The sequence below is a fragment of the Caretta caretta genome, chromosome 9 (genome assembly GCF_965140235.1).
Source record: "Caretta caretta isolate rCarCar2 chromosome 9, rCarCar1.hap1, whole genome shotgun sequence".
Classification (NCBI taxonomy): domain Eukaryota; kingdom Metazoa; phylum Chordata; order Testudines; family Cheloniidae; genus Caretta; species Caretta caretta.
In genome coordinates, this window is record NC_134214.1 from 29456576 (window position 1) to 29484088 (window position 27513).

Sequence of the window (27513 nt, forward strand, 5' to 3'; positions counted from 1 at the left end):
GTAAACCCCTTTAAAATCCCTCCTGGCCAGAGGAAAAATCCTCTCACCTGTAAAGGGTTAAGAAACTAAAGGTAACCTCACTGGCACCTGACCAAAATGACCAATGAGGAGACAAGATACTTTCAAAAGCTGGGAGGAGGGAGAAAAACAAAGGGTCTGTGTCTGTCTGTATGCTGCTTTTGCCGGGAACAGAACAGGAATTGAGTCTTAGAACTTTTAGTAAGTAATCTAGCTAGGTATGTGTTAGATTATGATTTCTTTAAATGGCTGAGAAAAGAGCTGTACTGAATAGAATGACTATTCCTGTCTGTGTGTCTTTTTTGTAACTTAAGGTTTTGCCTAGAGGGACTCTCTATGTTTTGAATCTAACTACCCTGTAAGGTATCTACCATCCTGATTTTACAGAGGTGATTCCTTTACTTCTATTAAAAGTCTTCTTGTAAGAAAACTGAATGCTTTTTCATTGTTCTAAGATCCAAGGGTTTGGGTCTGTGGTCACCTATGCAAATTGGTGAGGATTTTTACCAAACCTTCCCCAGGAAGTGGGGTGCAAGGGTTGGCAGGATTTTGGGGGGAAAGACATGTCCAAACTATGTTTCCCAGTAAACCCAGATGAAGTTTGGTGGTGGCAGTGGAAATCTGAGGGCAAAGGGTAAAATTAATTTGTACCTTGGGGAAGTTTTAACCTAAGCTGGTAAGAGTAAGCTTAGGAGGTTTTCATGCAGGTCCCCACATCTGTACCCTAGAGTTCAGAGTGGGGAAGGAACCTTGACAGTACCAATGTGAGATTTCTAAAGATAGCTACAACACTCGACCCAAGTTTAAGAATCTGAAGTGCCTTCAAAAATCTGAGAGGGATAAGATGTGGAGCATGCTTTCAGAAGTCTTAAAAGAGCAAAACTCAGCTGCAGAAACTACAGAACCCAAAACACCAAAAAAGATATTCAACCTTCTGCTGGTGGCATCTGACTCAGATGATGAAAATGAACATGCGTCTGTCCACACTGCTTTGGATTGTTATTGAGCAGAACCCATCATCAGCGTGTATGCATGTCCTCTGGAATGGTGGTTGACACGTGAATGGACATATGAATCTTTAGCACAACTGGCATGGAAATATCTTGCGACAGTGCCACGAGAACGCCTGTTCTCACTTTCAGGTAACACTGTGAACAAGAAGGGGGTAGCATTAACTCCTGCAAACGTAAATAAACTTGTCTGAGTGATTGGATGAACAAGAAATAGGAATGAGTGGAGTTGTAGGCTCTAAAGTTTTATATTATTTTATTTTTTGTACATAATTCTACATTTGTAAGTTCAACTTTCATGATAAAGAGATTGCACTACAGTACTTGTATTAGGTGAATTGAAAAATACTATTTCTTTTGTTTTTTACAGTGTAAATATTTGTAATAAAAATAAATATAAAGTGAACACTGTACACTTTGTATTCTGTGTCATAATTGAAATCAATATATTTGAAAATGTAGAAAACATTCAAAAATATTTAAATAAATAGTATTCTACTATTGTTTAATGGTGTGATTAATTGCATGATTAATCACAATTAATTTTTTAATCGTGCGATTAATCGCGATTAATTTTTTTAATTGCTTGACAGTCCTAGTTTAAAGTGCTAGGCTGAACATTTATTAATATAATTTAATAAAGGAGTGATCTGTACCCCTGCCAAATAGCGTAAAATATTCAGCATAGTAAGACATGGGTTTAGGATGCTATCAGCAAAGAAGGAGACAGTCCATTTTGTACCAAATCTACCAAAGTCATCCAGGGATCCCATCAGCTTCTGAGAGGAAGTGAGCAAAAAGACAGAGATTTCCTCTATTGTCATTATACTTAAGAGATTTCTCCCTGCCCTCAAGCAAATTGGACAAATGCCATGTGACTCCCATGCTCACATTTACCTTAAGATCTGGTCCCATTGTACTAATCCACACCCCACCTAACACTGGCCATAAATTGTGTCTATGGTAGCATCCACTGAGCCTCCAAAGTGCTGTGGGATGATCAAAAATCCCTGAGTGCATCAGACAATTTTGCCCTGAGGAAAAACCCCTTTCTTACCTCCCTTAAGAGCAATCTGGCCAGATCCAGAGCATTCCTAGAAATCCAGTTCTGCCACCCTGAGACATCCGGCTAGAAAAGGGAACCACAGAGGGTGCCATTTTGGGACCCCAGTGGTGAAGCCCCCTAGGCAGGGGCATAAGAGGAAGGAGCCATGGTGACGGCCTCCTTCAAATTGGTGAATGGCACGCTTAGGTGGGGTAGAAGATGTGCATCCCTGCTCCAACAGTGCCACCCATTCACCAGCCAGCCTTTCTGTGGGCACAGAAGGCTGTGCAAGAGGCGAGAGGGCAAAGCCCATGGTAGGGGCCAGGGTCCCCCTGCTCTCATAGTCAGGAAGATGCTCTTCCCTTGCTGGACTGGTGAAACTTTGGCCCTAAGGTGAAGGAAGGAGGCCATTCTGTTTTAGTAGCATTTTTCACTCACTTTGCAACAGTCTAAATGACTGCATAAATTTTGCCACCTTATATAAGGTGAGCTACATAACCCACATTTTCAAAAGTGTGCGTGAAAAAAAAAAATTGTCCCTGTCTGCACATCTGAAAGCTATACAAATCACATACTTGTGTGCAAGCACAACACCAACTTACACATTCATCAGGTGTCAGGAGTTTGCACTTTTGGAAATATGGGCCAATCTGCAGTTTCTTCTGCATTTTTTTGAGGTGCTACATAAACACCATTCTAACACAGAAATGCATCTACCTTGGATTTATGCTTGGTACAAATTTACATTGTAACATTACTGACAATGCCACTTAATTTGCCTGGTTTCAGAGCAGCAGCCGTGTTAGTCTGTATTTGCAAAAAGAAAAGGAGGACTTGTGGCACCTTAGAGACTAACCAATTTATTTGAGCATAAACTTTCATGAGCTACAGCTCACTTCATCGGATGGAAAAATCCCCACTGTATTTTCCACTGAATGCATCCGATGAAGTGAGCTGTAGCTCACAAAAGCTTATGCTCAAATAAATTTGTTAGTCTCTAAGGTGCCACAAGTCCTCCTTTTCTTAATTTGCCTAGTTACCTATAGTGAAAGTGTAGGTAATTTACAAACCTTTAACAATGTTCAACTTTGCAAAATGGTACAGAGAACTGCAATTATACTTAAAATGCACTAGTGCTCGATATGTCAGCAAAAAGCACCTACAAAGACATAATTACAGTGCAATTGCCCACAAGTTCATGAAGTAAACATACATTATTAGAAGGCACTTCAATTTAAGTGACATTACAGCTAACATATTGCATAAATAGGGAGCCATTTTGTAACCAGTTACTGTAATAACAAATTTAAACGCAGTTCACAAGTATATGTATTGCTAAGGGCATGCCTACAGATACAGTGCTGCAGCACGTCTGGTGAAGACGCTCTATGTCAGGGGTCTCAAACATGAGGCCTGCAGGGTTATTTCCTCCGGCCCGCCAGGTCCCTGCGGCACCTCCGCTCCCGCAGCATTTACCTAGAGCGGCTCTGGCCCGGCGAGCACCGGGGGCAGGGCAGGCTCCCTTCCTGCCTGCCTGCCCTGCCCCTGTGCAGGAAGCAGCCGGGACCTGTGGCCAATGGGAGCTTCGGGGGAGGTACCTGGAGGAGTGGCCAGGGCAAAACACAGACCCCTGTGCACCCCCCTATCCCCCGGGTCCCGGCCGCTTCCTGGAGCAGCGTGGGGGCAGGGCAGGCAGCCAGGGAGCCTTTCCTGCCCCCGGTGCGTGCCGGGCTGGACCCGCCCTCGAACCCCTCCTGCAGCCGAACCCCCTGCCCTGAGCCCCCTGCTGCACCCCATACCCCTCCTGCACCCCGACCCCTTGCCCTAATCCCCCTGCCGCATCCCTCCTGCACCCCAACCCCCTGCCCTGAGTCGCCTGCTGCACCCCGACTCCCTGCCCTGAGCCCCCTGCCACACCCTGCACCCCTCCTGCACCCCCTGGGGGCAGGAAGGGGGCAGAATTAGGGTGGGGATTTCAGGGAAGGGGTTGGAATGGGGGCACGGAAGGGGTGGGAAGAGGCAGGGTGGGGCCTCACAGAAGGGGTGGAGTGGGGGCAGGGCCAGGGCAGCGGGCGGGGGGGGTCAGTGGTGTGGCCCTCGGGCCAATGTACTAGTCCTCATGTGGCCCTTGTGGTCCTTTGAGTTTGAGACCCCCTGCTCTATGTTGACAGGAGAGCGCTTTCCTGTTGGCATAATAAAACCACCTCTGTGGCGGTTTATGTCAATGTAACTTATGTCACTCAGGGGGTGGTTTATTCACACCTCTGAGCAACATATGCCGACAAAAACTGTAGTGTAGACATAGTCTAAAACCAATTCAAATTTGGCATCCAATAGACAGTAGCTTGCATTATACTCCATTTCTGGTTTTAAACATTTTAAACATTTCAGTATTATATGAATATGTATGCCAATAAATAATCACACACTATAATGTGCAAAAAATATTTATTTATTAAGACCATAATTTTTAGTGTCTAGAAAAGTTATGAATTTAAGCTCCCAGGCTTGGCTTTTGAAGGTGTTGTGCAGGTTTCCTTTGAGAACAAGGACTGAGATGTCAGATATAGAGTGGTTTCAGAGTAACAGCTGTGTTAGTCTGTATTCTCAAAAAGAAAAGGAGTACTTGTGGCACCTTAGAGACTAACCAATTTATTTGAGCATAAGCTTTCGTGAGCTACAGCAAGTGAGCTGTAGCTCACGAAAGCTTATGCTCAAATAAATTGGTTAGTCTCTAAGGTGCCACAAGTACTCCTTTTCTTTTTGCAGATATAGAGTGATCATTTTGTGAAAAGTGTTTGTCCATGGGCAATATGGTGTTTTTGTCTTTTATCATTTTTCTGTGTGAGTTCATTTGAGAGCATAGTGATTGTCAGTTTAAGAACATAAGAACAGCCATACTGGTTCAGACCAATGGGCCATATACCCCGGTATCCTTCTGACAGTGGCCAGTGCCAGGTGGAAGGAATGAACAGAAAAGGCAGTCATTGAGTGATCCATCCTCTATTGTCCATTCCCAGCTTCTGGCAATCAGAGGCTAAGGCAGGGATGGGCAAACTATGGCCCGCGGGCCACATCTGCCCATCAAACCATTTAATCCGGACTCAGCTCCCACTGGGACTTGCCCCACTGGGACTCCACTGGGACTTGCCCCACTCTGCACGGCTCCCAGGAAGCAGCCACCATGAGCCCCGCTCCTCTGGCTCCTACCTAGTACGTGGAGGTGGCTCTGTGCGCGGCCCTGTCCGCAGGTGCCACCCCCATAGCTCCCATTGGCCGTGGTTCCCGGCCAATGGGAGCTGCAGGGGTGGCACCTACGAACAGGGTAATGCACAGAGCCACCTGGCTGTACCTCAGAGCCGGAGGAGGGGCATGCTTCCAGGAGCTGCTTGCGGTAAGCACCACCCGGAGCCTGCACCCCTGAGTCTGCCCCACTCCCCAATTCCCTGCCACAGCCCTGATCCCCCTCTGAACCCCTCGATTCCAGCCCAGAGCCCCCTCTTGTACCCCAAACCCCTCATCCTCAGCCCCACCCCAGAGCCCACACCCCCAGCCAGAGCCCTCACCCCCCACCCCCTTGCCCCAACAGCCTGCCCCATCCCTGATCCTCCTCCTGCTCTCTGAACCCTTTGGTCCCAGCCCGGAGCACCCTCCTGCACCCCAAACCCCTCATCCCCAGCCCCACTCCAGAGCCCTCACCCCACCCCCCACATCCTAACCCGGAACCCCCTCCTGCACCCTGAACTCCTCATTTCTGGCCCCACCCCGGAACCCTCACCCGCTCCCGCACCCCTACCCCCAATTTCATGAGGATTCATGGCCTGCCATACAATTTCCATACCCCGATGTGGCCCTCAGGCCAAAAAGTTCACCCACCCCTGGGTTAAGGATACCCAGGGCAAGGTTTGCCTTCCTGGACATCTTTGCTAATAGATAAGTTCATGTAGGATAGGTCCAGCAATGGCTAATTCTTTTTTGAACCCTGTTATAGTTTTGGCCTTCACAATAACCCCAAGCAATGAGTTACACATGGTTACAGGGCCCGCCAAGTCACACAAGTCACAGAGGGCCTGCTGCATGAGCACTCTGTGGGTTTTGAAGACAAAAGTTGTGCCCTGCCTCATTACCTCTTTTTGTGAGAGATACCCTGAATTTGGCTCCTATATTTAAAAATATATAATTATTGAACAGGCAGAAACATGTATTCAATTTGAATTTGGATGCTTGAAGTAATGAATCTCTTTGGAATAAAATCTTGCTGAACCTGTCCTCCATATATTTATGACAAAGGGCGGGATTTTCAGATATTTGGTCCAAGCATCAAGCTTCTTCTCATGAAAATCAGTGTCTTATTTGCTTATCCCATACTTTTCAAAGCCATATATTAACAAAAGCATTCTTGTTCTTTTTTTTCCTGCCTGATAAGGACACAATCTTCCCAACCACTGTTCCAAAATAACAGATTCAAATTATTGCCCTGACCCTGCAAGTTTGTCTGTGTAGTCAGATCCCTGCAGAGCCCTAAATGGGACTCCATGCTAGCAAGGATGGGTGGATATGGCTGCAGGCTCATGGCCTATCTTCTTACCCAAAACTACAAAGGGAAGCTGTGGCCTTAGTTTAATATCATGTTTTAATGTCCTAATTTGTGTAGAATCCTTTTCTGAAAAAGTATTTGTTTTTATTAACAGCATTTATTATCTTCTGTGCCTGCCCAATTAAAATCACACTTCAGTTTGAAAGTGAAGCAAATACCTTAAGTCTTCTGATGCCAACTCTCTAATGCTTTACTTTTCTTATGTGACCTTACAAGCAATCTGACATATTTTAGGTCTAGAGTGGATTATTTACTTTTAGATTGCTCATAGGAGCTTTCATTGCCAACTTTTTCAAACAACTTAATATTATAGACTTTTACTTGGGATTCTACTGTGTTGAATATAACTCTGCTTATTTTATCTCTGTCACTAGATAAACATAATAGTGGATTACAACCTTCTTAAATATTTCCTTTAGGGAAACACTGATACTCTGTGTGGTACTGAGGCTCAACCTAAACTGGTTTAATTCTCTGTACCTGCTGTGTAGTTAGATGAGATCAACTAGACAGAACTTTCTTATTGGTTAAAGGTCAGGACTAGCCTGAAGGCATATTTTTTGCAGCACATCATGTTCAAAAATATATTTTTCATAGAAGGTATATCATGTATTCATTAGTAGTGATAAATAATTAAAATAATTCTGCAGATATAAATCTGTAGGATTTTTTTTAATTCCCAAACTTAGTTTCAGCAGCCTTTTTTATAAAAAGTATGACTAACCCAAGAAAATATTTTTATTATTAATTTTTATTATAACTGTGAATGGATGATCTGAAATGTTTGGACAGGCTAGGTTTTTTCCCCAACATTTTCATTTTTGGTTCATGGAGAAAATTTAGAAGACTCCCCATCAGTTCAGTATGAATAAGGGTCAGATTCAGGTCTCATTTACATTGCTGTAAATATGCAGTAACTCCAGTGGCTTCTGGTCCTTTGTGAAATTATAACAAAGTCCCTAATGACTGAAATGTCAAATTATTTTATGATTGTTTTTTTCCAAATTTTAATTATTGTTAGAGACCCAAGATGTACAGTAATCTGTTTAGTTAAACATTTTTTGTTGTTTTCCTGCTTGCAAAAAGAATCAACTTATTAAATAGGTTTTTAAATGTTCCCTGAAGCTGAAGATTTGTTTTGCAGAGCTATTAGCGTTTCATATAAGCCATATTATTAATGTCTCTGTGTTCTCATACACTTAATTCTTGAGTCAGTACTTCCTTCTCTCTCCATCAAGAACACTTCTGAGTAGCAAACTATGGTTAGGTACATCACTACACGGAGCATTGTTTTCTAAAAAAGTCCAGTTAAAGGAACTATTGCTCTGAAGACTATATGGGCTATTGGATCCAGTTCTCAATGGGTATACATTAGCATAGCTCCACTGGAGTCCATTTTTTTTAAAGATAGTGGCCCCAATTCTATACCGATGTACAACATTTGAAGACTGGGTGGCCATTGTCTTTAAGAAAAATCCATTAAAATTAGTTTATTCCTCATCACATGTTTCAGACATCTATACCAATGATTTAAGTGTTATAGATAAGATCTCAGTGTTATTTCCAGATTGATTTATAATGTATAAGGAAGTACTTTATTCTTCAGTTTGGTGTTGTTTGTGTGTTTAATGTCCTAAAAAAATGTTTTTACCTCATATTTTGACTTTGCTTGATATTGTCCCAAAAAAGAGTGGCATCCCAGAACTGTGGATTATCTGCATTGGTGTTGTGGCTTTCTTTACAAGGGGTGTGGCTTGGCCAAAAGTGAGATTTAGTTACAACTGGGGGATTACTGAAAAACAAATTGTAGTAACTGCTATCAAATTGGACTAACCCACGCTGAAGGGTGGGTAAGACATTACTTCTGAACAAAGGAAGCTCATCCTGAGTGCCTGATAGCCTTGGCCATTTCAAATCCCAGACAAGCCCTCATTTTTGTGATAACTATCGTATTCATTGTCACTAGGAACTGAACCTAGCTTGCTAGAGCTTAACACGCTGGCATCTACAGCTGGGGCTAAAGGGCGATCTGACGTACGTAGTAGCTGTAGCAGATTCATAACATGAAAGAGTACATGTAATGTACACTGAACATCAGATAACATTGTCACGGTGAAATAGCCTGACTAATGAACTTCTTTAACCAATGTACTTCAATTTAAGTGTGGGTTTCAGTCCCATGTGAAGAAACAAGTGTCTGTCTTTCACCATCACTGTGCCTGTTGTAGCAGGAGAAGTAACATAACACATTATTTCTGTCTTAGATGTCAAGTAATGTAGTTCCATTCATTTTATTTAAGTGGTAGAAACATGCTTGTTTCTTATGAAAACCTATGGGCTCTTCTTAACTGATGTGTTATACCTTTGGCTGCTGTACAATATTTAGATCTGTCAAAGGAGTGGGGCGGGGCAGGGTAACTTGTGGCTAACTAATGTTCTGTATCAAGGGTCAAGAGAATGATTTTAAAGGACACTGAAAATCAGAGACTACAAACTGAAGACACTGGATAATATCTCCGATAGATGCTGCCTGTTATGAAAAGATCTCACATAGGCTTCAAAATAGTGGTGAAAGATTGTGAAACTTTGGGGTCTGTGCTTAATGGACATGAATAGCTAATCTTTTAATCTTCTTTTTCATGAGTGAGAAAGCTTTCCTTTTGCATTCTTCCATTCTCAACATTACCTATAAAAAGTAAGAAAGGAACATCTTTGTATTCTATTACTTGATTTTGCTAATACGTATGGGACATGTATGCATGCTTAAGACTAAATTTTAACTTTCCCTTAAGTGGGTGGTGTATGGAAAGGGGTAAATGTGCAAGGATCTTCCCCACCAGCACCTGTGCAACAATCACTCACGGTTGCATTCCCTTTGTTCAGATGACTGATCCCTCTATGCCACAGATCCAAAGGGACATGGAAGGGTGCAGAATAGGTATAGCCAACCTTTATGATGGTGCAGCTTGTGCAGGCCACTAGAGATTGCTCCCTGGAAGCACAATCATTTCCCAAGCTTCTTGGTGCAACTCCACACTGCCCCCAGTATGGGTGGGTTTGGCCTATGATAGGTCACAAATTTCAGATATTTTTTCTGCCATGGTCATGCTTACTACTGGGGCTATGTTGGTGACACTTGTTCTTTTGGATATTGGTGCTTTTCAAAGCTGTGAATGAATGGCTTCTGGTTGCTTCTAGTTTATTTTAATCACACAAATTATCCCTTAGATATTTACGGGAATTCTCTCCTGAGTAAGGGCTGCAAGATGTAATCCTGAAAAGGAGTTATGTTTAGAAGGTCTGAAGGAGATAAAGGGTTTTTGACTGTGCAGAGGTATGGTTTAAACTGCATAGACATTTATGATATGATAGTCCACTGCAGATCCACAATGACATGTGTAAGCAGTGTCAGGATGAGCTCTACCCTGACATCTGGTGGTGAGGTGTGGCAAGTTGTGGAAAAGAACTTCAGGGGCCGATCTCATTTGCATAGGCACACCCACCCCACCTAGAATGAGGCCATAGCTGCCCAAATGGTCACTTTGGCTGCTGTGGGATCCCCAGTGTCTCTGTTATTGGGGCAGGAAGAATAAATTGTTGTTACGCTGATTATGGGAACTGTGCTTGGAACTGTACTTGGCCTTTTGTTATGATGGAGGGACTCACCATCAACTAAGTAGCACTCGCTAGGCAAGGGTCATGGGTTTTAAAACTCTGTGAAGGGAGAGAGGCTGGGGACAAGTATTAATACTTGGTGGCATGGGCCCCTTGGTGAGGGCCTTACATGCTAATTGCACTTCCTCCTCTCTCCACTGTGGAATATCAGAGCTAATTTCGATTCCATTAGGAGTCTAGTTACAGGCTGCTGAGCTCACTTTGGGCTAATAGTGCACCAGCACTGAGGCTCCCCTACTACAAGCTGAAGTCACCAAAGAGCTGAACTGACTAAGAGCTGAAATCACTGAGTGTTGTGTTAAGTAGTGGGGGAGCCTGAAGATATATTGTGGAGCAGTTTGCGGGATGGCTGGAGTGCCTTGTGGACCAGCTGGTGGAGCAGTTCGTGGGACGGCGTGGGCTGCGGAGCGGAGCGGAGGAGTTCGTGGGGCGGCGCGCGGAGCGGAGGCCTATGGAGCTGTGGGGCGGTCAGCTTCAGATCATGTAAGGTGCCTCTTACCCCCGTCCCATCTCCACCCAGGTTGGGAGGTAAAGCTCCACAGACAAACTTTTGAACTCTGGGGCTGCCCTGACCAGGGACAGAGACTTTTGGGTCACTGGACTTTTGGGACTTTGGGTGATTTGGGGTTGCTGGACTCAAGAACCAAAGGGAAAGGGGCATTGCCCCAATTTGCTTGGGGTGGGTTTTTTGCTCATGGGTTGTGTTATGAATCCTGTTGGTGGTGTTTCCCCAACATAATGCCACATTGTTTCTCTCTGTTATTAAAAGGCTTTTTGCTACACTCAGACTATGTGCTTGCGAGAGGGGAAGTATTGCCTCTTGGAGGCGCCCAGGGGGGTGGTATATATTTGTCCCAGGTCACTGGGTGGGGGCTCGAGCCGGTTTGCATTGTGTTATTGGAATGGATCCCCTAGATATTGAACCCGGCCCTTGTTGCTGCCAACTCTGACGGGCAGAAGGGTTACACATGCAAGGTCTGTAGCCTGCTCATCATGAGAGTGGTCTTTCTAATTTCAATGGGACTGCTCATGTGAGGGAGCCAAGTGGAATTTGGCCCAAAATTTCTAAAGATATTGTTATTGAGCCATGCTGTTGGTAACCTTCCAAGAGTCACATCTGCACACACAAATCACAATTGTAAAGGAAATAATATAAAATTTACACTTTTATAAAGCTTAATATCTTCAAAGCACCATACAAGGGAAGATCTGAAGGTTTTAAAGGGTGCAGATTAAAACACCACTGTTTTATGGGCAGGGAAAATGTAATAATATTATCATGAAAAGTGACTTGCAGATGTGTGTGGTCTTATAACAATAGAGTAGGTGGATGCTCTGCTGCCCTTTTATTGGACAGCAATCCCCTGAAATTTTTACCATAAACAATTTTTGCAAGGAACATGAACCCTGGGGCCCTGACTGAGCATAATTTGATTCTGGTCATGGATTATTGATTACTAATTATTACATTGGAGCTGTGTTCTAAGAGATGGACTCAACTGGAGTAATTTTCTATCTCATGTATTCACAGAACACTCAAATCTAATACTGCTGAGGAGCTTCAGCAAAACTTTGCTTGCCGATGTTGTAATCCCTTAGCTGGAAAAAATTAGTGGTTCACATATCTATCAACCTGTAAGTTTAGAAACAGAGTTTTCGCTGACCAAATAAAAAATATATTGAGGCTTAAATGCTCAACAAGTGGAGAGTATGTGTCTGTGATATGGATAGTAGAGTGAGTCCTATCCAGAGATATGTTTGTACTTTATCGATTTTATTTCTTATGACAAGGAGAAGTAAGGTAGTAATTAAGTAAATATTGTAATAAATATGGCTCTGACATCCACTTGAAGCTTATCACTCCCCAGGGAACAGATACTTAATTTGTGGCCAAGATAATAACAACCTAATGAACCTCACATCTTGCTGGATAGCTTAATAAACTTCAAAGAAAACAAAACAAGAATCTATGAGTAAAAGTACATCCTTCGCTTTTCATTAAACAAAATGAGCATGAGTCAAGGCCCAGCGTGGCTTCCAAAGTTAAAGCTACCAACTACAAAGCAAATGTATGCAGAGAAATGTACAACAAAAGACATAGCTTTTAAACCTCCAGTCGAGTTTCCATAAATGTTGCTTACAAAAGCTACCATTCTCTATGTTAACAAAAAGTTGTGGATATGTTCTTCACTAAATCCTCTTTTCTTGTATAATCCACCTTGTGCACTTTATCTCAAGTGTGTTTTATCTGATCTAATCCTGGGCTCATTCACTCTCAGATAGAAGCAACAGGATTATTTCATACTTAAACTAGGCCCAGTCTTTCTGTGGGTCCATAAGAGAACACCTGGGTAATGAGAAATTATCTGTGAAGCAAAAGGTTAACCAGATGCTCAGAATAAATATCCTTTCAAATGCAACAACATTTTTTGAAGCAGATAAAATACTGTAATTAAAAAAGAAAATTTACAGAAGGTATGTGATCACATAAGTACTTTCCCTATCAATATTAGGGGACTCAAACTAAGTTAAAAACAATGGACTAATTTCTGTTCTCAGTTACTCTGAAACAGCTCCATTGACTTCTCTGGAGCAATTCTGGATTTAAATGGGAGTAAACTGGCTCAGTATATTCATAATAGCCTGGGCAAAGAGACCAGCTCACATTCATTCCTTTCTTTCTTCCTTCGTCTATGCATCCCTTGCTTAGAATGCTTTGAGTGGGAGGAGGTTTTGCGGCTCAGTAAATTAATCGCAGATTTTTTTTCTAGGCAGTAGTGGGCAAGACAGCTCAATAAAAAATAAAAAATAAAAAATCTAAACCCCCTGAAGCTGTGGGACATGGATTAGCATGAAGTGAGCTGAGACTTCCTGGCTTGGCTCAGCAGGAATATTAAATGAAAATATAGATATATCCTTTGGCTCTTAGATGCCTAGCTTGGCATTACTAATGTATTGAGGACTCAAAATCACTTCAAGTACAATCTCCTATCTTCTTCCAGTGTCTACCAGTGTCTTAGTGCTGAATGTGAGGGGAGAGGCAGCCAAAGAAGTGAAACCTTTCTGCCGGCTGTGAAGTTTTCCTCTCTTTCTCATTGTACTGGCTCAGATGAGAGACAATGAGTATATCTGGCATAATCCTATGGAAAAGCGGGAGAATTCACAATAGGAAGGATTGCTCCATGGATGTTTCCGTCTCTGCGCTTGTTTGGATCAGTAGGTTACTACCTGGTGCACTGTACAAGCCCTCAGTCCATTGGGGAATCGTAGCTGGGAATGTAAGGGCTAAAAATGATTTTTTAAATAAAAGGCCAGTTCCGCAGCTGGTGCAAACTGGTGTAGTGGGTGATTAGAAGAATTGTCTCCCTGTCTCTGTCCAACAGAAACATTACAGGCCAGTGTACATCATCTGGCAGACAAGGAACAGAGGCCTCTGATAGTCATTGGTTGCTCTGTGTTCCTGTACATCTGTGGGATGGCCCTTCATAGTCTGTTTATATGTCTCATCTCTCCTAAGAAATAAAATGGAAAGATGTTCTGTAAGTAGTTTGAGAGGATGCAAATGAAAGTGAGCATAGTCTGGTGTGGGAAGAAAGGGTGTTGTAATAAGGAATGACTGATTTTTGTACTATTTTAAAAAGATCAGTTAATATATGCTCTGGGCCAGATCTGTTATGAACTAGCAAAGCTACATCAACTATGACAGTTCAGGAAAAAGAAATGGGTGTCATTTTGGACAGCTTATTGGAAACCTGCTCAGTGTACAGTGGAGGTCAAACACTCCAGCGACCCCATTGCAGCCATGCAAAAAAAACAAAACAAAAACCAAATGAAATGTTTCCATGCATACAAAATGAGGTGAAAAATAATACTGAGACTATTACAGTGCCATTACATGAATAGATGATACATCCTCATCTGGAATACTGTGTTCAGTTCTAGTCAATTCACCTCAAAAAGATGTACCAGAAATAGAAGGGGTCCAATGAAGGGCTATTAAAATCATTAGGCATGAAAAGCCTTCCACACAAGGAAAAATATGAAAAGACTGAAATTGTTTAGTTTAGAGATGAGATGAAGAAGAGGGGACATGACAGACGTATACAAAAATGAATAATACAGAGAAGATAAATAGAGCACTGCAATTTGACCTCTCCCATTATATAAGTAAAAGGAGAATGAAGATGATAGTTGAATTTGAAAATTTCAATGAAATGGAAAGGCAAACAATGTAAAACTGATGAATAACTGGTGGAACTCACTGACACAAGCTATCATAAATGCTAAGGACAGTGGGCCAGATTTATGCATCTAAGTCCCATTCATTTAAATGGCAGTTAGGCACTTAAATATCTTTTAAAATCTTGCCTTTTGTATGATTCCAAAAAGGATTAGACAATTCATGGATAATGAGAATATATAGTTACCTCATAAAGGATAAAAATAAAGGATGTGATATAAACCCTCATGCTTCAGGATATAAGCCAACCAACTATTAAACTGCCTGGAATTATGAAGAAACAACCACCATGGTTATTACATAGTTGTCCAATATAGATTTTGTTGCAGCTTCCTTTGAAATACTGTACCTGATGCTGCGAATACATGATTAGAGGTAAGGGATGACAATTCCTATGTTTCTATGTTAATTAGTGTATAGGAATGTATGTGGACTCTGCACTGGACTGATTTTTACTGTTAGAAAGTAAGGCCCTGATGGTGTCAGAACTCTCAACTCCAGTTGATTGGAGTGGGAACTGAACAAGCTCAGCACCCTGCAACATCAGGTAGAGACACAATGATAAAAAAGCAAGACTAATGGATTCAGAAATGCACTTTGTTCATGCATGTAACAAAAGTACTTTAGCTTTAATATTTCAAAATGTGCTAGAAAATGTGATGCATGTGTTATAAAAATGATGTCTCAGTGCAATGAGATTTCTCACCACAACACTTCATTATTAAGAGTAAAATTTTCAGGTACTGAGAAACTCAGAATATAAGGGTTTATATTCCATTCATTTTTGTCCTAGTTAATGTAAATAATTCTGTTCACAAGCTCCTAAGTCATTTTAAAAATGGGACTTAGGCTCCTAAATTATTTAGGTGCTTTTGAAAATGTTACCCGAACTCTTTGCTGAGTATTATGGAGACACATTCATATATGTATGTGTGTAAATTATATACTGTGAAGATCAGGCATGTTTTATTCTAGTACACAATTTAACTGGTCAAAATCTGTCCCTACATATCCCTGCGCTAGGAACCTGAAGACTTTAATGGAAGCCAAGTGAACATGTACTGGAAGGAGAACTTTACCCATATTTTGTAACTTGTTTGTATTTGGTGTATTCTAACAGTAAATTTTACCTGCTGATAATTTCCCCGATTTGACATTCAGCAATTGCAAAAATAGAAAATGTGGGGGGAAAAAATTTCTTTGACTAAAATAAACTTTGCTCATCAACCTGGTTTTCCAAACTTCTCTGAGCTCTCGTGACAACTCCAGCACACAGCCCAATAAAGGATGATGGATGGGACTAGGTATATATATATATAAAACATCATAGCTCACTAAATTGTGATTGATAGTCTTTTCAGAAGAAATTGAATATGGAGGTTAAAATGCTCCTTTACCTCCAGTAATTCCTGTAAGTCAAGGTTCACGCACATTAATTTAGTGACTTATGCCTTTCCATAGTGGGCACAACCATGAAGTAATTAAATTAGTGTTTAGAGTTATTTAACTCAAAAAGTATCATCACTATATGTACAGAGAAAAGATCATACAATGCAGTACAAAGTCTGTCATTTGGTATGCCACCAGCAAATAGCAGAAATGTGAACAAAATTAAGGCTAGAAATAGGAAGGGAGATGAAACAGTAAATTCTTTTGATGTATGCTCTGACACTTTCATTTCCAAAATTATATCGCCATAGTGCTTCTAGCACATTAAATATTGTTAGACCTCAGAGTTTTCAAATATATTTAAAGGCCAATCTTTGTTCTTTAAAAACCTCAGGGGTGAAAAGTGCAAGGCCAAATTCTGTTCTCAGTGTAAAGGATCAATCCTACATCCCTTACTTGTGAGCAGTTTGATTTACTGAAAGTGGATTATTTACACAGGTAGAAATATATTCTTACCGGTTGACCTTAATTTGTATATATGAAATATGTATATATATACACACGTATTTACACTCACATGGGCACTCACTTTAGGGTCTATTCAGAAATCAATTATTTGCCTTAAGACACTCTGGTGTCTGTTTTCAAGAGCTGAGATCATGTGATTTTAACCAGTCATAATAGTAATTAACCTTCCTTTCCTTCTTAAAGTTTCAAAAATATTTGCACTGAAAGGAAAATAACCAAACATAGGCCAAAATTCACCATTATGATACTCATATTTGGTATCCAGTGAAGTCAATAGGAAATCTACATATGTATCTAAAGAAGAGAAGTTGGATCCCAATTACTGTCTTCTAATCATTTGTTAACCCAACACAACTTATAAGATTACTCCTAAGTTTTAAAAGAAATATGTTAGTTCATTGTAAGACAGTTAATATTTCGCTCAAACACTGCAACTATTCCAAAGTTCAGAGTCCATTACACTGAGATAAAAATGGCTTCCTTTGAAAAGGTGATCCGTGTGTCAGAAGCAGCGTAGTCATAGAATCATACAATATCAGGGTTAGAAGGGACCTCAGGAGGTCATCTAGTCCAACCCCCTGCTCAAAACAGGACCAATCCCCAATTTTTGCCCCAGATCCCTAAATGGCCCCCTCAAGGATTGTGTCACATTGAAATTTCCATGACCTAAGTTTTTGATTGACTATAAATGAATTGTTATTTACCTTGTATGTTTCTTACACTTGTGAGTGCTGAAGTTAATGCAATTAAAAAAATGTATACATTCAAAGTGCCATATCAATATATACTGTCCACAGGCAGGCATGCAGTTTGTATTTCTGGCCAGAGGATAGTTGTAAAGTATTAATCTGTGTACACGTGCATGTATGAGAGCGAGAGAGAGAAAGAGAACAGATGTCCGTGATTATTTGAGTTATAGTAATTAACAGTACCTAAATGAAACAAGTTTGTTTTTGTTGATGTGTCACTTGCACACCACCCCTCTAGAGCATCGGGATACATTCTGTACATGATAGCCTTATTGTCTACTGTCATAAAAATTCCAGTTTTGTTTTTGGGCAGCTATAGAGTGGGACTTGCCAGCTGTCATGGAAAATGTATTCAGTTTCATTTCCACTTAATTTATCTAATCTTAATTCTATTATTATTTTATTATAATTATTTAAATGCTTGAGGGCAACAACCGAAAGTAAAAACAAATAAACAGTAGGAGTTCCAGATAATTTGTAACAGATCTGAAAGGTCTAATGGAAACAACATCATTATGGCACTTTTATTCTAGGAAAGGTTTAATATTATAGAAGCCCTACCACTGCTGCTATAGTTATGGATCTGTCAGAAATTCCCTCTTTAAACCCTGTTTCTTGGGATTTACAGCTATGGTAAAAAATTTACTTTGGGACTAAAAAAGTTGTGAACTATTGTTCAAATTTAGAAAAATCTTGTAAACTAAAGGCCTGATTTTTTGTTTTACTCCAGTATAAGGCTCCAATTCAGGAAAGCATGTAAGCACATGCTTAAGTCCATCTCTATTAAGCACTCCACTGAAGCACATGACTAAGTCCTATTGACTTCAATGAGAATTAAATACATACTTAAAGTTAAGCAAATGTTTAAGGGCTGCATGAGCAAAGATGGACTGCTGAATTGGGGCCATATTGGGACTTGAACTTGCAAGATGCTGACCACTGATTCAGCAAAGCATATGAATAGTTGCATTGAAGTCACCACACAGTAATGGTTCTACTTTCTCCTATCAGGAAGCTTGAGCATGTCACCTTCATCCTACATCACCACCTGGGGCTTCCTATTAATCTCTGAATCCAGTATGAAGTCAAAATTACTCTCCACCCTTTTGCTTCACCTACCCCCTCTAGCCTTATGTCCTCTGACTCTCCAATGCCATTCATTCTGCTCCTCAGTTGTCTTTGTTCTCTCACCTTGATCCTCCACCCTGGAGGATTCCTTGATTACTCCTCCTGGGTTCTCTCCATCACCTTCCAACCCACTGAGTAACTTCTGCTCTTTAAATCATGTTTTAAAACCTTTTTTTTTTTGGCTTCTTCATTTTGTTCCTTTCAGTCTTTTATAACAGCATGGTACAAACATAAATAGAGGCTTTTCAGCACTGTTATATGGTTAAACCACTGAAAAAGCTACAATCAATCTGCAAAGGGCTAATCAAAACCCAGAAAATCAAGATAATTCAGAATAAAAAAATAAAACTAATGTACAATTATAACCCCACTGCAGAGGTTTTAGAAAAGAGGAATCATACATGTCTTATGAGGCTATTAAATTCAAGTACTCTATGGATCACATAGTCTAGTAAGTTCGCTGAGTGTGTAATAAAAATTTGATTTTTGTAGGAAATTGTCATAAAGCTTCTAGAAGCCTGGGCCAGCTCCCATTGAAGCCAATGTGAGTCTTTCCATGATGCTCAATGGGTGCTGGATCAGACCCCCCCTGAGCTTATGATAGGCACTTTAATAATCAAAATATATAAATAAAAATGAGCTGCAAAGTCTACAACAAAGTGAATCAAAGATGGAATTTCAGACTGAACTGTTGTTTCCTAACTTTTGTGGATATAAATTGGATTCAAATACTTTAAAGGAATGGTTATGGTTTATATTCATAGATTCATAGATATTAAGGTCAGAAGGGACCATCATGATCATCTAGTCCGACCTCCTGCACAATGCAGGCCACAGAATCTCACCCACCCACTCCTGCAATAAACCTCTCACCTATGTCTGAGCTATCGAAGTCCTCAAATCATGGTTTAAAGACTTCAAGGTGCAGAGAATCCTCCAGCAAGTGACCCATGCCCCTTGCTATTGTGCATTTGTCTGTCTTGTCAAGCTTTTGGGGGGAGGAAGTGTGTTTTATTTGTTTAAACATGAGCATTTTATACTTGTTTCTTGAGTTTACTTTGCGGTGTTCTAGGCTTTTATCAGAACAATCAACATTTATGTTATCATTAGAACAGTATATTGAGGTGCTTTAAAGTACGTATCAGAATGTGAACTAGATACAAGTAGTTATCTTATGCTGCTGTTCGCCTACAGTGATTTTTTAATTGCCCATATGAATAACTCTGAGGTATACAATCACATTGATTTAAAGAAGGAAGGTGAAATGCCAGGGAGATGATTCATGAAGAAGTTTATTTAGAAAATGAAACTTGCTTTTGTTTTTCAGAAACCAAATCTTTTGATTTTGGTTGGATACTGTGTGTTGACCAAGGGTTGTGTTTTAACCTGATTGTAGAAATGGAGAAAAGAAATCTGTGTTAGGGGCAAAGGATGATATTAACTCATTGTTTGCTGGAAATGGCTAGCTGAGCTAGAAATTTATATCAACACACTTAAAGGAAACTCTGAGCACACTAGTCTGGAAGTCCTGGCAACTGAAGAAGAGGGAGAGCTTGGTTTATCCATTATTGTATTGATACACCTGTTGAGGGAGAACTGCCTTCTCTCTCTCACTGTGGTATGCACAATGAAACCAAACCAAAGCCTCTCCTACTGACACAGCCTACTACCATGGTAACATCTTTGCTTGAAAATAGGGGTAGTCCCTATGGCTCAACCCCAATAGTCCCAGTCATGAGTAAGATTATACTTATTCTTCGGAAGAGAAGAGAGCTCCCATTTCAAACTCCATTTTCTTGACATGGACAGTATGTTTTCTCCATCTGGTTGGCTTGAGAAATAGCCATAGGATTATGATACAAAATGTACATTATATCTAGCATATAATTTTCCTGTTAAGAAAGTTTAGTAAATTGGCTGCTGCTAAAAATAGGAGACATGAAAGTGCTATTTGCAGTTCACTCACAAAAGGCCAAATCTTAGGCACTAGACTGGGATTCAGAAGACCTGGATTCAATTCCTGGCTCTGCCATTGCCCTGCTGGGTGACCTTGGGCAAGTCACTTCACCTACCTGTGCCTCAGGTTCCCCACCTGTAAAATGGGGAGAATGATACTGACCTCCTTTGTAAAGCCTTTTGAGATCTAGAGATGAAAAGTGCTATACAAGAGCAAGGTATTATTGTTATACAGCTGAACATCCATGAAGTAAGTACTGCAGTATTTGACCCTTAGTGTAATAGGGATTCATAGTGCATCAATCTGAAGTAACACCTAGGCTTTGTCTGAAAAATTACCATTTTTAGGCCAGTCTTCAAGGCTCAAAATTTCTTTAGGAATCTTTGCCCATTGAGAGGGCAGGGAAAAGGAAGAGTGTTATAGAGAGGCATGTACATGCTGGAAACCCATCAGTAACAGTGCTAAGCTATGTACAAGGCTGGAGGAACATTGCAAAGGCAAAGGAGTAAAAACTAACTGTAAATTCCAGCTCTTACTATGTGGATCAGTCTTTTCGAGGGAGAAAGGAAAATAAGTTTCCTAATGCATTTAACTGATTTCATTATGAAATTACGTGCTTGCCTAAACCTCAGACACATGCTGTTATCCATCCTTGCAAGTAATCAGTTTTTGTTCTGGTTTTTACAATTTAAATATAAAATTTACTGTAGAATTGTATAATCCCTCCTTAAACTTATATAGCAAACCTCTATAAACTGAGAAACACACAGAGATACAATGGGTATCATAACAGCTAGACATGAAATTAAACTGACCATGGTATTTGTAGTATTTCTTATTTTAAGTATAGGGAATGCAGTAAATAACATAAATACTTTAGTTTGGTAAATGTAAATGTTATGATGCAACAACCAGTCCTTTAAAAGACAATCCAATATAAATTTAGGACAAAATACTTCTTTCTCCTGCTCTGTAATTGAATTTCTACACAGGTGTGTATCCAGCCATGCTCATGTGCAAATCAAGGATTTGCACATTTGCACATCCCTATCTGCTAGCATAGATAGTCATTGGGACTCTTTCTGCGCTTAAAATTGCACACATGCTTAAGTGCTTTTCTGGATCAGGCCTTTCCTGACAATCAGGCCCAGAATAGCTACCTTCCTGGTGATATAACTTCCGGATGTTAGTTAACAAAAAGGGGAATGCTGTCTTTGTGGAGAGTTAGCAGCTACAAACTGCAAGCTAATCATCAGTCTAATCACCTGTTATCCTTTTCTAAATTAAATTAGTCACAAATAATTATCAATTGTTGCCTTATCAGTTTGAAATACAGCAGAGTTTTATTGTTTCATTGATTCTCAGGTCCAGAAAAAAAACAACAAATCCTAAGTATGCCTGAAGATACTGTCCATAGCTTTTATAAAGCATCAATGAAACTCTTGGGTGCAGCTAACATCTTTTCACCATTAAGTCATATGGCTCACCAGTGGCTTTGGAGTTTGCTGTAGCCTCAGCCAGCCACCCTGGTGTATAATTTTTGTCTTTGTTAATTCACATATTATACTTCGATTGTTTTTAAATAGCCATGTGCTGAATATGAAACTTTAACAAAATATATGCAGCTCTTGGTTTTGTGCATGTAGAGGAAAATCCTGCCCCTCCTCAGCAGGCAAGCAGTAGATCTACTAGGCATCCTCATCCCACGGAACCTGTGCGAAGCAGCTGCAGAGGTTATTGAAATCTTTAGGTTGCAGAAGGGGTCATGGAAGGCCTCTGCAACCACTCTATGTGCTCAAGGGAAGATTCAACCCCTGGAGAGCTCTCCCATTTACTCCAGTTGTGCGGGGACAAGAACCTAGCCCTAAGACAGTATCCCTAATTTGAATATGAAGGTAGAAGACAGCTAGTTTGCTAGGGTCTCAACAACTCTCTTAGGTTTAGTAGGGCTTCAGTGCTTTTTGTTTAGTACTATAAACACCTCTACTGCTTACACAATATATCTACAGAAAGATATTTATTGAGGCTCCAGGCACATAAAGCCTTGTCCACATCAAACAATCAGATACCAGTTTATTTCTCTTTGTCCGTATGTCTCTGCTACCACAAAGATTGATTTTTCCCACATTATTCTCTCGTTCTATAATTATCAAGACAAACCTCACTATTTCCTTCTCAATAGCCCATTTCTTGTTTTGAAACCTACAGTAACTGGTGCTTCAATCATAATGCATATTTTTTCCCTCAAGGGAAATATCCCTTAACCCAATAGCATAAATACGGTTGCTTATGCTTGCCTCAAGTGCCAGAACTTAACCTACCATTATACTGCAGTTATCCAGCTGGCATTTTTTATTTATTAGATTTTTAGTACTATTTGTGGCATAATAATCAATTCATTATTGACAAAAGCGTTTGGGTCACATGCTATTTCTTTAATTTACAATGCTGCCTCTTACTTAGTATACCTAATGCATACACAGTGTTACACAGGATTCATGAGATACATATTCAGAAAAGGGCATGCAGATACAGAACACTATAATGTCTAAGTTATGTAACAAGCAGGTCTGTAAACTGTTGATCATTAGCCTGTTCTCCACTGTAAACTTAGCTTGCTGTACATGTATCGGGCAAACTATTAGTTACGTTTGACCATAGCTATCTAGCATTTTTAATGTCTGCTGAAGCAATAACACAGGAAGCATTTTATTATAACCTGCAGGGATCATAAATACTAAACCTACAACATTTTTATAACCAGTTATATCAAAGGCAACTGATTGTCAGTCTTTTGCACTTAGGATTCTTCCATTAGTAAGCAGTCTTATGTTACAGGCATAAAACATTGTTAAGCATTTTAGCTCTGCTAGACTAGCTGCAGCTGTGTTGCATTTGCGTTTCCTTATGCTAATGTGTGCCAGTTAGCTAGATTAAAGTTGGAATAGCATAGCACTCCACTAGATGACAGGCTTGGTTTAGAGCCAGACCACTTAGTGATGCTTATCAAACAATTGTCAGCTACATACAGTAGCATGATTCAAACACCTCGGATGACTGTAAGTTATCAGACATGCCATGAGACACCATTTGTTTTTAGTTTTAAAGCAGAGCATTCAGACAATCAACTCACAAATACGAGATGTCTCCAAAGTCAGACACAAGCATGATTTCAATTTTCCTACTCAGTTTTGAATGAACGTGTGAACCTCGGTGGATTTAAACACACACATTGTTAAATGCAGTCTTGTCCTTATCCAATGGAGCCTGTTGTGGATCCAGTGAAGTCAATGGCCCATGAACTTTTTGAGCTCTATTTGAAAAGGCATGTTTCTCTCACCACTAGTCCTTATTACCATTTCTGCTTTGTGGGCTCAGTTGTGGCTTCGAGCCACTGGCCCATGCTGGGGATGAAGGAGAGCTGACTGCCACAAAATGGCACTGAGTTTTGCATAATCCCTCCCATTGAGCTGCACCGTCCATTGAGGTAGTACCACCTGTGTGCCAAGTACACCCAGACAGCTGTGTTGACTTCTGTGGGGTGGTGTCAGGTCCTTGCCCTGCCTCTTCCTTGCCATTTTTGAGGCATCTGTGGGTGCATAGAGAGAGTGATGCCTACACTCTGTTGAATGCACAGACTTCTGTTGTGCCTGCCCTTATGTGTGGTGCCCCGTGTATCTAGATGAGGGAAAAACAGCTTGCACTATCCATTCCTCACCTCACACACACACCCAAGGGCCCGGGACAATCTGACCCCAGGAGCTTTCTGTGAACAGAATTATTAATAGAAAGGTAAACAAACTAGACGGAATGGAAACGGAGCTAGAAAGAGGGTCTGATTTAAAAATTCAGTTTAACATTTTTCTGTTGTTGTTGAAAATAAATCAAGTTATTGGCTATCATTGTCCACCAGAACATTATTCTGTGAAAAGAAACTGGCTACCGGCTTCCTCAGAGTCAATACTAGTTCCAGCAGTGTGTCAGCCTGAGTAGTATGCAATGATCATTCTTTGCCTCTCTCCCCAGATATATCTGAAGCCTTATTCTGCGCTCACTGAAGACAATAACAGTGCTTGTGTTGACTTCGATAGGTGCAGGATAAGGCTCAGAGCCTGGGTCTACTTAGAGAGAAAAAGAAACAGGATTTCTGACTTGAATGGTTTACAAGTGAGTATACTGTATATAGCCCTATCTCTTAACTGAATTTATTATCCAGAGTGAAATTTTATGTTTGACAACTTAGTAAATATTGATGTTACTTGCAATATTAAATCATAACAAGCTATCTCTGTGAGCATACAATATGTTTTTCCTAATGCTGTCTAGGTTTAAGACTGTTCACATGTATAAATAAGCAAATATTATTTTGACATATAAGGAAAAGCAGAATGGGATGGATTTGCCTAAACAATAAACAAACAGCAAAAACAGAACAAAAAGTAGCCATCATTCAGCCCTGCCATAATGAAGGTCCATAAATGAATGGAATTTCAAAATCCTTGACAGATTCTTTGAGGAAAACAAAAAGGTAATGACAAATACAATCCCACCCTAATAAAAACAAAGAAACAAAATGTGTTCTAAATGGCTATGAAGATGGTTACAGTTACAGAGCACTCAGTTACAAGCACCAGCATAATAAGAAAATCTCTGTGAAATCTGTCATTCATTCATTATCTTGTTCTTTGAAAACCCCAAGAGCATTACACTGACTTTTATAAGTGTGTTATATGTTTTTATATTTTTAGTTGCCAAAGTAAAATCTGTAAAGCTCACATTTTTTTAATAATATTTGTCAGTGGTTTAACATGTCAGGGCCCGATCCTGCTCCCATTGGTGTCAATGTGAGTTTTGTTATTGACTTCAATGGGAACTGGATCAGGTCTCTAAGTTTTTTAGAGGCTTGAAACCATCCTTAGAACATCATATGCTGTGCTTTCCACTTTCTTTGATGACTTCTAAGATCCTTTTGATGTGGACTCCAAAAAAGACATTTTCATCTTTAGATATGTGTTTTAAAAGATTAAAAACTCTGAGTAGCAGAGTAGGAACATTTTGTGTTTCAGACCAGAATCCTCTTTTGCCTGATACTCACTAACTCACTAATAGCTATCAGATAAAGGAACAGAACATTTAAAAGAATAAATACATCAGAAAAACAAAATGAATAATAATTTAAGTGATACACTCCAAACTGGCTAGCCTAAAATTAGGTTTGTTCCCTTTGTTTTGGATCATGGACATAGAGATACATAACATGTACAAGCATGGCATAGATGCATCACTTATTCCTAGTGTGTCTGTCTATGTTTATAAACAGAATATTCAAATACCCGGTATGCTTCGTAGAAGAAGAAGATCCTTGTCAATGTGCCTATCCCTGCTTGTGCTGAAGAACAAAGAAGCACAGAACAATGGAGAAAAGTGCCAGCGTGCACTAAATCATGGAGAAACCAAATGCACTTGCACAGAAGGGGTGTGGGGTGTGGAGTGTGGGGTGTGATTGTTCCGGGGTCACTCAGAAGTGTGATGCTGGAGTAAATATCGTTGGCATCTTCATTAACAAAATAATGTTCAGCAATTCGAGGCTCAGTCCCGTAAGTACTCAACGCTCCTGCAAATTGCTGCATGCCCACAACTCTCACTGACTTCACTGGGAGTTGAGGATGCTCAGTACCTCACCTGCTAGAGACCAAAGAGAACAGTGTAAATGTGTCTATTTTATTTTAAGGAGGATGGTACAATTTCAGCCCTACCAACCACTGACCAAAGTGTTTGGCGAAACAAGAAGGGCTAGATCGTGCCTTTAAGTCACTGGCCCTCGTTATGTGAGTCCTGCAGATGAACCCATCCTTACAGTGAGATACTGTATTCTGTTAATATCATCATGCCACCCCCATTGTACCTTGTCACTGCAGGTAATTCCAAATCCTGGGTAATATTTGATGTAATATAGTCATGTCGTTTAATGCGCTGCTGGAAGTTGCTCTGATGCTACAATGATGAGTGCAGTGTAAGAACCTATGCAGAATAAAATAAAGGATGGAGTTTCACTTCAGTTCTAAATTTATTTGAATTTCTTTGCTTTTGTCATGTTAATCATGTTAACTACTATAAAGTATTCTCTTAAGAGCTGCAAATTCTGTTAAATATAATTACTTCTTCCATCCAAATAGCAAGGTACGTCTAAAAAAAGGCAATTTATATTTAACTTAACTATTTTAATCTGTGATTTTCCAGTTACGGTGTATGTTAAGCACGTGGATTTAATTAAGTGCTAATTACAAGGTGAGGAGTTCTTGGAGGGATTATCGTTAGAATAGACACGAGTCCAACTGCAACACCGCATGCAAGTGGAATGAACGTGCTCTGCACCATCTGTATTGATGATGTGCACAATCCCCATGGCCCCATCTCCTTCCCACACCTTCTTGCCCACTTTGTTGTGGCTAATGCCTACAGGAGTACTAGGCAGATGCAGTCTATGCATTCATGGACACTTCTTCATACAAAGGGAGGGTGCTTTCTGCATCCTGACAAGCTTCTGCACCCATGTAGTGGCTGGGCATAACCTGCCCCTAAACAGTAATGTATCGAAACCTCAAATGTTCTTTCTCTGGATAAATATTTCTTTATGAAATGGTATATCTTGAAAAGTTTGATGGGTGTATATGACATTTGACATACCATAATATCTGCTTATCCTGGGCTTGATCCTTCCCTCCTGGCCAGGATAAGGTCCATTTTAGGTAATTACATCTTCAAGGGATGATTTTGTTCTCACTCACACCACTTTTACACTGGTGTAACCCTTGACTCCAGTAGAGTGACTTCTGTTTATGCCAATGTAAATGAAATCAGAATCAGGCCCTTAGACCTGTTTTAAAATATTCTGTGTCAGTATCCAAATGACACATTCCAATCTCTATGTAAATAATGTTTGTGATTAATTGAATGCACGTTTAGGGATTTTTCAAAACCATATTATTCACCAGATTAAATGTGTATTTTGGTAATATATTATTGTTATTGTACATCTGTTTCAGCCCAGGGTGATTTTTATGACCAAGTAATAGACCCCTGAAAATAGGATTTATTACTGAAATGCCAAGACACCCTTATTTATAGTATAGTGGTACAAATTGCCACTATAATAAATATACTCCAGTTATCAAAT

General features: G+C 40.2%; 1 long non-coding RNA gene across 1 annotated transcript in view; it reads left to right on the forward strand.

The window, feature by feature from the left end:
- Positions 1-27513, forward strand: part of LOC125642965 (uncharacterized) — a 444275-nt gene that overhangs the window by 410870 nt on the left and 5892 nt on the right. The window lies entirely within an intron of this gene.